A 12,500-nucleotide genomic window follows, 5' to 3' on the forward strand; every position below is an offset into this window, starting at 1 on the left:
ACCAACACAACACACACAACAACACAAACAACACACAAAACACACACAAACACACAAACAACACACAAACACACACAAAACACACAACAACACACAATATACATGAAAACACACACAAATATACATGAAAAACACACACAACAACACACACAACACACACACACACAAAACACAACATTAACACACACAACAAAACACAACACACAAACACACAATATACATGAAAACACACACAACAACACACAACAACACACAAATATACATGAAAACACACAATATACATGAAAACACACACAAACACACACAACAACACACAAATATACATGAAAACACACACAACAACACACAAATATACATGAAAACACACACAAACACACAAACAACACACAAATATACATGAGAACACACACAAAACACACACAACAACACACAAATATACATGAAAACACACACAAACACACAACACACACACAAATATACATGAGAACACACACAAAAACACACAACAACACACAACAACACACAAACACACAACACACAAATATACAACAACACACAAACAATTCAGTTTTTTTACATCAACATTTGAACAATTATTAGTTTAACCCATAAATGAAAGTTATTATTTGTCGCCTTTAGTCACTAAAAAGAAAAAAAACATGTCACAAAAAAGATATGTGACGACAGAAAACCCACTCAGACCCAAACAGACCCACTCAGACCAGAACAGACCAGACAAACACACAACAACACACAAATCTACATGAAAACTCAGACCAGAACAGCCCCACTCAGACCCACTCAGACCAGAACAGACCAAACAGACCCACTCAGACCAGAACAGACCCACTCAGACCAGAACCCCAAACAGACCCACTCAGACCCAAACAGACCCAAAACCAGAACAGACCCACTCAGACCAGAACAGACCCACTCAGACCCAGACCAAACAGACCAGACCATCAGACCAGAACAGACCCACTCAGACCCAAACAGACCCAAACTCAGACCCACAGACCCAAGACCCACTCAGACCCACAGACCCACTCAGACCCAAACAGACCCACTCAGACCAGAACAGACCCACTCAGACCCACTCAGACCCAAACAGACCCACTCAGACCCAAACAGACCCACTCAGACCCAAACAGACCACAGACCCACTCAGACCCACTCAGACCAGAACAGACCAGAACAGACCCACTCAGACCAGAACTCAGACCCAAACAGACCCACTCAGACCCAAACAGACCCACTCAGACCAGAACAGACCCACTCAGACCAGAAACAGACCCACTCAGACCAGAACAGACCCACTCAGACCCAGAACAGACCCACTCAGACCCACTCAGACCAAACAGACCCACTCAGACAGACCCACTCAGACCCAAGACAAACAGACACTCAGACCAACAGACCCAGACCCCACTCAGACCCAAACAGACCCACTCAGACCCAAACAGACCCACTCAGACCCAAACAGACCCACTCAGACAGACCCACTCAGACCAGAACAGACCCACTCAGACCCACTCAGACCCAAAGACACTCAGACCAGACAGACCCACTCAGACCAGAACAGACCCACTCAGACCAGGACAGACCCACTCAGACCAGACAGACCCACTCAGACCCACTCAGACCAGAACAGACCCACTCAGACCAGGACAGACCCACTCAGACCCCACTCAGACCAGGACTCAGACCAGGACAGAACCCACTCAGACCAGGACAGACCCAGACTCAGACCCACTCAGAACAGACCCACTCAGACCCAAACAGACCCACTCAGACCCAGACCCACTCAGACCCAAACAGACCCACTCAGACCAGGACAGACCCAGACCCACTCAGACCCCACTCAGACCAGGACAGACCCACTCAGACCCACTCAGACCCAGGACAGACCAGACCCACTCAGACCCACTCAGACCCAAACAGACCCACTCAGACCAGGACAGACCCACTCAGTCTCAGATGGAAACACTAATGACTGAACCGTGGATTTTTTTTCTTCAGGACTTTGGCTCTGACTCTGTTTGTGCTTCGTCCACCACAGACCACCGGACCACTCTCACCAGACTAGACCTGGACCTGGACTAGACCTGGACCAGACCTGGACCAGACCTGGACCAGACCAGCACTAGACCGGCACAAGGCAAGAACTAGGACCAGGACCAGGACCAGGACCGTAACAGGACTAAACTCGGGTTAAAATGGCTTTAAACGAGGATCGTGGCAGGTCTAAGACTCTCCTCGGTCCACAGGGTCACAGCACATTTAACACAGGACCACAGTCTGGACCACAGTCTGGACCTCAGTCTGGACCTCAGTCTGGACCACAGTCTGGACCACAGTCTGGACCTCAGTCTGGACCACAGTCTGGACCCGGCCGGACTTAAACAGGTCTAAAGCCTGGGTTAAATGTAAACAGGAGTAAGGCCGGGGGTTAAATCGGGGGATGATTGTGTGTTCTGGGTCGGTGTTGGCGTCACTTCGTTAAAGCCGCGTCTGTTTCACATGAGTGTTTCACATGAGTGTTTCACATGAGTGTGTCACATGAGTGTTTCACATGAGTGTCACATGAGTGTTTCACATGATGTGTGCAGTGTCACATGAGTGTTTCACATGAGTTTCACATGAGTGTTTCAGTGTGTCACATGAGTGTTTCACATGAGTGTTTCATGTGTGTCACATGAGTGTTTCACATGATGTTTCACATGAGTGTCACATGAGTGTTCACATGTGTGTCACATGAGTGTGTCACATGAGTGTTCACATGAGTTTCACATGAGTGTGTCACATGAGTGTTTCACATGAGTGTTTCACATGAGTGTTTCACATGAGTGTGTTTCACATGAGTGTGTCACATGAGTGTTTCACATGGTGTTTCACATGAGTGTTTCACATGAGTGTTTCACATGAGTGTGTCACATGAGTGTTCACATGAGTGTTTCACATGAGTGTGTCACATGAGTGTTTCACATGAGTGTGTCACATGAGTGTGTCACATGAGTGTGTCACATGAGTGTTTCACATGAGTGTTTCACATGAGTGTTTCACATGAGTGTTTCACATGAGTGTGTCACATGAGTGTTTCACATGAGTGTTCACATGAGTGTGTCACATCAGTGTTTCACATGAGTGTTTCACATGAGTGTCACATGAGTGTGTCACATGAGTGTTCACATGAGTGTTCACATGAGTGTCACATGAGTGTTTCACATGAGTGTGTGTCAGAGTGTTCATGAGTGTTCACACACGAGTGTGTCACATGGACATGAGTGTTCACATGAGTGTGAGTGTGTCACATGAGTGTTTCACATGAGTGTGTCACATGATGTGTTTCACATGAGTGTGTCACATGAGTGTGTTCACATGAGTGTTTCACATGAGTGTGTGTTCACATGATGTTGAGTGTTCACATGAGTGTTTCACATGAGTGTTTGTTCACATGAGTGTGTCACATCACATGAGTGTTCAGTGTGTCACTGAGTGTTCACATGTGTTTCACACGGTTGTGTTTCACATGAGTGTTTGATGTCACACGACATTGTGTCAACGATGTTTCACATGAGAGTGTTTCAGTTTCATGAGTGTGTTCACGTGAGTGTTTCACATGAGTGGTCACATGAGTGTTTCATGAGTGTTTGCATGAGTGACATGTGTCACATGAGTGTGTCATGACACATGAGTGTGTCACATGTTGTCACATGAGTGTTTCACATGAGTGTGTCACACAGTGAGTGTTCACAGTGTGTCATGAGTGTGTGAGTGTGTCACATGAGTGTTTCACATGAGTGTTCACATGAGTGTTCACATCACATGAGTGTTCACATGAGTGTTTCACATGAGTGTTTCACATGATGTTTCACATGATGTTCACATGAGTGTGTCACATGGTGTGTCACATCAGTCAGTTTTTCAGTGTTTTCACATGAGTGTTTCACATGAGTGTTTCACAATGAGTGTGTCACATGAGTGTTTCACATGAGTGTTTCACATGAGTGTGTCACATCAGTGTTTCACATGAGTGTTTCACATGAGTGTGTCACATGAGTGTGTCACATGAGTGTGTCACATGAGTGTTTCACATGAGTGTTGCACATGAGTGTTTCACATTAGTGTTTCACATGAGTGTTTCACATGATCGTGTCACACGAGTGTTTCACATGAGTGTGTCACATGAGTGTTTCACATGAGTGTTTTCACATGGTGTTTCACACATGTGTTCACATGAGTGTTTCACAGAGTGTGTCACATGAGTGTGTCACATGAGTGTTTCACATGAGTGTTTCACATGACACATGATGTCACACATGAGTGTGTTCACATGAGTGTTTCACATGAGTGTTTCACATGAGTGTTTCACATGAGTGTGTCACATGAGTGTGTCACATGAGTGTTTCACATGAGTGTTTCACATGAGTGTGTCACATGAGTGTTTCACATGAGTGTTTCACATGAGTGTGTCACACGAGTGTTTCACACGAGTGTGTCACATGAGTGTTTCACATGAGTGTTTCACATGAGTGTTTCACATGAGTGTTTCACATGAGTGTGTCACATGAGTGTTTCACATGAGTGTTTCACATGAGTGTGTCACATGAGTGTGTTCACATGAGTGTTTCACATGAGTGTGTCACATGAGTGTTTCACATGAGTGTTTCACATGAGTGTTCACATCACATGAGTTTCACATGAGTGTGTCACATGAGTGTTTCACATGAGTGTGTCACATCAGTGTTTCACATCAGTGTTTCACATGAGTGTTTCACATGAGTGTTTCACATGAGTGTTTCACATGAGTGTGTCACATCAGTGTTTCACATGAGTGCTTCACATGATCGTGTCACACGAGTGTTTCACATGAGTGTGTCACATGAGTGTTTCACATGAGTGTTTCACATGAGTGTTTCACATGAGTGTGTCACATCAGTGTTTCACATGAGTGTTTCACATGAGTGTTTCACATGAGTGTTTCACATGAGTGTTTCACACAGACGGTGAATGAGCTGCACCTGTGGATCAGACTTAACACAACATCATGACATAATCCCTCTGACCACAGCCTGGGCCAGAACACAACCCCGTCCAACATCCAGCAGCAGTGTTGGATGTATCCAGAGTAATCAGAGTACAAATGATGAGTAACTGTATTCAGTTACAGTTACTGTTTCAGTGAGTGGTAATTGGATTACAGTTACTTTGTTGAAATAAATGGATTACACAGAGGGATTTTACTGTTTTCACATTTTGGGCTAAATCCCTTTTTTTTCTTTTTTTTAAGTAATTTTACTCATTGCTGGAAACTAAACCAGGATTAAAACCAGATCTAAACCAGGACTAAACCAGGATTAAAACCAGGTCTAAACCAGGAGTAAAACCAGGTCTAAACCAGGAGTAAAACCAGGTCTAAACCAGGACTAAAACCAGGTCCCTTCCTCTACTCCTCTGACCACAGCCCGGGTAAGGAACACAACCCCGTCCAACACAAAGACACCGCAGTCCCCCTCTCCATGCCCTCTGCTCCTCTGTTCTAGTCCTCCTGTAGTCCAGTTCTAGTCCTGTTCTAGTCCTGTTCAAGTCCTGTTCTAATCCTGTTCTAGTCCTCCTGTAGTCCAGTTCTAGTCCTCTTCTAGTCCTGTTCTAGTCCTGTTCTAATCCTGTTTTAGTCCTCCTGTAGTCCTGTTCTAGTCCTGTTCTAGTCCTCCTGTAGTCCTGTTCTAAGTCCTGTTCTAGTCCTCCTGTAGTCCTGTTCTAGTCCTTCCGTAGTCCTGTTCCAGTCCTGTTCTACTCCTGTTTGAGTCCTGCAACAGTCTGACTCGTGCCAAAGTCTGGACTTGGACCGGGTCTAAACCAGGAGCAGCTGGAGCGGCGCGTCACACATTCCTCTGGAGCGAGGGCTTTCCCAGAAACACAGACGAAGCTGCGAGCCGCCGCTCCGAGCTCCGGTCTGATGTAACACGCGAGCGGCGCCGGGCACAGCCACAACTTCACTTTAAAGTCTTATTACGGAACTTTCGCTCTCCGCAAATGATGCGAGTAACACCTGAAAGGGCATCTGACTCACGTTTAACACAAAATCCTGCACATTTAACACAAGTTCTTCTCTCAAACTGAAAACACTCTGTTCCACTTGTGATCGTGTGTGCAACAATATCGAAACACAGATATATCGTATCGGTTAATTCAGTATCAATATCGTGGGCTGCTGTATCGATATATCACCAAGAGGATTATTATTTATTTATAACACGCACTTTAAAAACAACACAGGTCGACCAAAGTGCTACAGAACGGAATTTAATAAGAAACAATAAAAACAATAAAACAACATATGACTAAAAACAGAATCTAATAAAAACAATAAAACAACATATGACTAAAAACTAAATCTAATAAAAACAATAAAAACATATGACTAAAAACAGAATCTAACAAAAACAATAAAACAACATATGAATAAAAACTAAATTTAATATTAAATTCAATTAAATTTGATTTATATAGCACATTTAAAACAACTTCAGCTGACCAAAGTGCTTCACATACAAGTCTACAAAATAATAATAAAAAAATTAAAAACAAATAAAATAATTTAAAAAAAAACTATAAAACAGCATATGACTAAAAGCAGAATCTAATAAAAACATTTAATAAAATGTTAGTATGTCAAACTGTGTCTTCTACATTATTTAGTTCCAGCTCCAGTTTTGTTTGTTTAGTTGAAGGAAACTCGTTTATGTGACACATTTGACATTTTCACTGTTTTGAGGATTAAAATGTTTGTGTTTCATATGAACTTTACACAGGAAGTGATTTAACAAAGACTTTTACTGTCACAACCATGATTTAGATTTATTTTTATTGAACAGTATCGAATTGATTTGAAATATATCGTATCAAATCGAAAGTTCACTGTATCGAGGTTTGTACCAGACTCTACTTGTGATGTCATCATGTGGTGATACAGGAAGTGGGGTTGTCCCGATCACATTTTTTTTGCCCCCGAGTCCGAGTCCTTCAGTTTTGAGTATCTGCTGATACCGAGTCCCGATCCAATACTTCTATAAAACATGAAATGAACTAAGAGCAAAGAATCAGACCCAGGATGTTTGGGGGGTTGTACTGTATTGATTTCAATGTGTGAAAAATCAAATGTCGAAAACTTAAAAATTTTTTTATCCACTTTTCAAACCGTGAACCATCATTGTTGAAAATCTTGACTTTTCACTTTCACTTTTAATGAACTGAACACAACAGGAACCAGACCAGAACCAGATCAGACCTAAAGGTTCGTTCACACCAAAGCGTCAAAAAACACCTTGAAGTTTCTATTTGGAGCCTTTTCATTTGAGTTCAGACGCCCCCGACGCTCGTGTCTTTGACTCTGTGGACCAACGGGACAAAAATACTTGACGTGCGTCCGTTGCCCTGGAAACAAGAGCCCGGTCCTGGACTTTTCCCGAAACAATATCAGACCAGACTGAGAGACTTTAGTGTTTTTATGACATAAAACATCAGCGGAGGAAATCGACTCGACGACTGGAGCCAGTTTATATTTATACTCCACTAATGACACTGGACCAGTCCTGGTCTAATCACGGTCTAGTCCTGGTTTAGTCTCTGTCTTTTCCCGATCTAGTCCTGGTCTAGTCTCGGTCTAGTCCTGGTCCGGTCCTGGTTTAGTCCTGGTCCAGTCCTGGTGTAGTTCTGGTGTAGTCCTGGTTTGGTCCTGGTCCAGTCCTGGTGTAGTCCTGGTCTGGTCCTGGTGATGGTCTCGGTGTTTGTGGTGTATATATTCATGTTCCGTTCATGTTTGTGGTTCTGGGGTTTTTCTTCCTGATAATAATGTCGCTGCATCACTGGATACTCGTCCCTGATTGGTCGACGTGGCGCATCTGACGCGAAAAGTTCAGCATTTTCAACTTCTTGACGCTGACGCCTCGGACGCGCGTCTAGAGCATCGACGCCAAAACGCACAAGACACGCCAGCTTCACGCTGCGCTGACGCCGAAGACGCGCCTCAAAAACGCAGGACGCTCTAGTCGCGCGTCCACATGGACTTTACATAGAAACTGGACAATGTGACGCTCTGGTGTGAACGAACCATAGAGCTCGACTCTGCACAATCTACACTTTGTATGTTTGATATTATATGGAAACATGTCCTTTACATTTGAAACGTTTAGGCTCGTCTATGAAATCCAAATCAAACAAAACAAATAAAAACGAGATGACAGAAGCCCCACAAAATCTCTCCCCACTGCAAATTCAGTCCCACCGCTCAGTAGGCCTTCATCCCACTATCGCCCAACTGAATATTTGTCCAGGGAGTTGGAGATTCTGACCAGAAGTTTGGTTTGGTCCAGACTCTGTCGGGGTTGAAAAGGGTGATTTGGCTCTGTCGATGTTTATGACCAATTTCTGGTCAAATGGTCTTGGGTCCTCTGCCGTTAGAGTGGAGAAATAACCAGGATCAATACCCTTTACGTCACAGGTGTCAAACATGCGGCCCGGGGGCCCGATCTGGCCCTCCAAGACCTTTAATCTGGCCCTCGGCTGATTTTCTACTAAAATATTTAAAATATATTTTTATTAAAATCTTGTTAATTTTCTGTGGTTTTTATCACAGCAGCGTCTCCAGCGTCTCTGTACGTGGCCCCTCCCACCAGAGCAGCACAAATGAAGACTTGTCTCTTTCCAAACGCTCTTAAAGGACGATCGTTTTGACTGTTGACCGTGACACCCTCATCAGAAAAATGTCCAACATGAGAAAAGTGGAGCCGAGTGCAGGATTTTACAACAAAAATTTACTTATTCCTATTTATACAAGTTAATGTTAAACAAGTTCATGTTCAAACTTTGTGTTGAAATTGTATTTTTCTTAAAGTTTCAGGTTGTTCATAATATTATAATATTTTGTAAAAGAAAGAGTTCATCAATTTAAAAAAAATTCTGTAATAGATTTGTGTTTCTCTGCACAAATATTTGAACTTATTGTTATTTTTGGGGTTTATATGACATGAGTTTTCTGATCCGGACACTTTGGATCAAAGTCGGTTGGACACGACCCCCGGACCAAAATGAGTTTGACTCTCCTGACTTATGTGTTTTCTCGCTCCGTCCGTCATGTTCAATTAGTGTTTCTTGCCGCTGACCAAAATAATTCCCAGCAGCAACGCGCGCTTTTGTCAACAATGAAACTCGCCTATACAACCTTTAATGTTTAGTGGTTTTAAGTATCTTAGACTGAACCATCAAACTTTATTCATTCTAACGTACTGAGCTCCAGTCTGTGGCCCTCGATCGTCCCTCTGCTTCATCTGTGTTTAGATACGTGGGCCTTGATGAAAAAAGTTTGGACGCCCCTGATCTGGATCATTTCAGTCCTGGAGTCGCCGATCTCCACCGAACTAAAGGGAAAAGGAGCTGAGAACTCGACGACATCACAAGGTGGAGCAGAGCGTTTGGAGCTTTGGAGACGCAGACGAACTCGTAATAAAGATTTACTTCAACGAACACGAGTCCAGCTCCGAGTGTGACCGGGAAACAGTTTTATAACATCAGTTTGTGTTTGTGTGATTCAGGAGGTTCAGGTGTTTGTGCGGCGCAGACAGAGACGGTCATTTGATTCAGATCCAGTGAATGTTGTCATTGTGTCCTTGGGCAAGACATTCCACACACTAATCCTTTGTATAAACGTGGTGTGTGAGGAAAGTGTGGAGTCTGATTTACACTTTTGACCTAATCACATAAAGACTTCCTCACACACACACACACACACACACACACAGAGACACACACACACACACGGGACACACACACACACACACACAGGAACACACACACACACACAGGAACACACACACACAGGAACACACACACACACACACACAGAGGAACACACACACACACACACACACACACACACACACACACACAGGAACACACACACACACACACACACACAGGAACACACACACACACACACACACACACAGGAACACACACACACACACACACACACAGGAACACACACACACACACACACACACACAGGAACACACACACACACACACACAGGAACACACACACACACACACACACACACACACACACAGGAACACACACACACACACACACACACACACACACACACAGGAACACACACACACACACACACACAGGAACACACACACACACACACACGAACACACACACACACACACACACACACACAGGAACACACACACACACAGGAACACACACACACACACACACACACACAGGAACACACACACACACACACACGAACACACACACACACACAGGACACACACACACAGAAACACACACACACACACACACACACACACACACACACACACACACACACACACAGGACACACACACACACACACACACACGGAACACACACACACACACAACACACAGAACACACACACACACACACACAACACACACACACACACACACACACACACAGGAACACACACACACACACAGGAACACACACACACACACATGGAACACACACACACAGAACACACACACACACACACACAACACACACACAGAAACACACACACACACACACACACAGAACACACACACACAGGAACACACACGGGAACACACACACACACACACAGAAACACACACACACACACACAACACACACACACACACACACACAAAACACACACACACACAACACACACACAAACACACACACACACGGGAACACACACACACACACAAACACACACGGGAACACACACACACATACACACACACAGGAACACACACACACAAGAACACACACACAGAAACACACACACACACAGAAACACACACACACAAACAAACACACACACACAAGAACACACACACGGGAACACACACACACACACACACAAACACACACAGAAACACACACACACAGAAACACACACACACACCAAGCTTCACCAAAAAGTAAGATCTAAACTTTTAAATGTGTCACAAAATGACTTAAAAGTAGTGAAACGATCTGTACGCGCAGCAAGATCATTTTATCTTCAAATAATCGACGTCTAGACGAGAGCGAAGCGTCTGTGTTCAGTGTTCATGGGCTGGAAATAAGTTTATGGACGATAAGTTTGAGATAAACAGACGTTAAACCAGTTTATGATGAGGGTTCATGCTCTGATAATAAGTTCTCAGATGCCAAATTCTAGATAAAATGCTGTAAATTCTGCTAAATTCTAGATAAACAGACTTAAAACTGGTTTATGATTAGTACGAGTGGCCTGATAATAAATTGAAAGATGCTAAATTCTAGATGTAAGTTCTTGAAATCAGTTTTACATGAGTAGTTCAGTCTTCACTTCAGTCTTGTATCGAGCAAATCTGTATCGTTGAATCTAAGTGAAGTGTTTCAGGGGAAACTCTGGTAAATGGATTGTTGCGTCTTTTAAACATTTATTGCCTAAATTTAAGATTTTATGACGAGTTGAGTCATGGAAGAAACATATGTGACCATTTTTAAGATACAACCAATTCAGAACGAGTAAGTAGATAATACAATCTGAAAACAAGATGAAGAACCTGACAGAAGTTTGAAAATTTTGACCAGATCAGAGAAATCTGCAGTGTGATAATAAAGGACTGAAATACTGCAGCCGTGCACTGGTCAGAACGTACAGCGTGTTTGACTCTTCGGCTTTTAAATGCCCCTCTGTTTTACTGCATGATTTGACGTACAACAGGTGTTTGACACGGTCTCTCCGCCGTAACAAAGGCGCCAGGGCCTGTTCATGTTGAGCCTGACCACAGACGGTCTGTAGACGTGTTCTGAGGGAGTCTGACGTCCAGGCTGAAGTTACAGTGGATAATCTGGAGCCCAGTTCTATATTTGTAATTCCGACTAAAGAGCCAATCAGGAGCGGGGCTGTTGAAGGTAACGGCCCTTCTTGGAAGCAGATGCTGAACAATATATTACACTATAACTTTCACTAGGGTGACCAGAGTTTCAGAATCAGAACCTGGTGCACTCTCGGTTTGCGGTGTTTGGTGAACTGAGTGAATAATTAAGGAGACCTGTTCTCCACTCGGCTCATTCATGACCAACATGAGTCAGTATAGTCACATTTTCTTTGTGTTTTGGTTGTTTTTAAGCAACAAATGGCAATTTATGTCTCTCTTTACTGTTGGCAGGTATTAAATTGGTCAAAAATCACACCTGGGACATTTCTTGTATGAAACTGGGACAAATCAGTGGTTTTGTATAAATCTGCTGGAACAGGAGACACAGGCTCAAAATGACACATTTTGAAGAGTGATTTATCGCTACAGAGAAACACTGTGATAAACAATAATACTGAAACTACTTCATGCCACTGGCACAATAAAAATAATGCAAGACACTGCCCAGAAAACCATCTGTAAATAGATCGTATGAGTAAAAGGCCTGAGCTGCAGAATGAACCAAT

At 43.5% G+C, this 12,500-nt stretch overlaps 1 protein-coding gene across 1 annotated transcript in view; it reads right to left on the bottom strand.

Moving 5' to 3' along the window:
- Positions 1-12,500, bottom strand: part of adamtsl2 (ADAMTS-like 2) — a 50,154-nt gene that overhangs the window by 35,700 nt on the left and 1,954 nt on the right. The window lies entirely within an intron of this gene.

The sequence above is a fragment of the Boleophthalmus pectinirostris genome, unplaced genomic scaffold, assembly GCF_026225935.1.
Source record: "Boleophthalmus pectinirostris isolate CB_2022bp ecotype Guang Dong unplaced genomic scaffold, ASM2622593v1 HiC_scaffold_4, whole genome shotgun sequence".
NCBI lineage: Eukaryota > Metazoa > Chordata > Actinopteri > Gobiiformes > Gobiidae > Boleophthalmus > Boleophthalmus pectinirostris.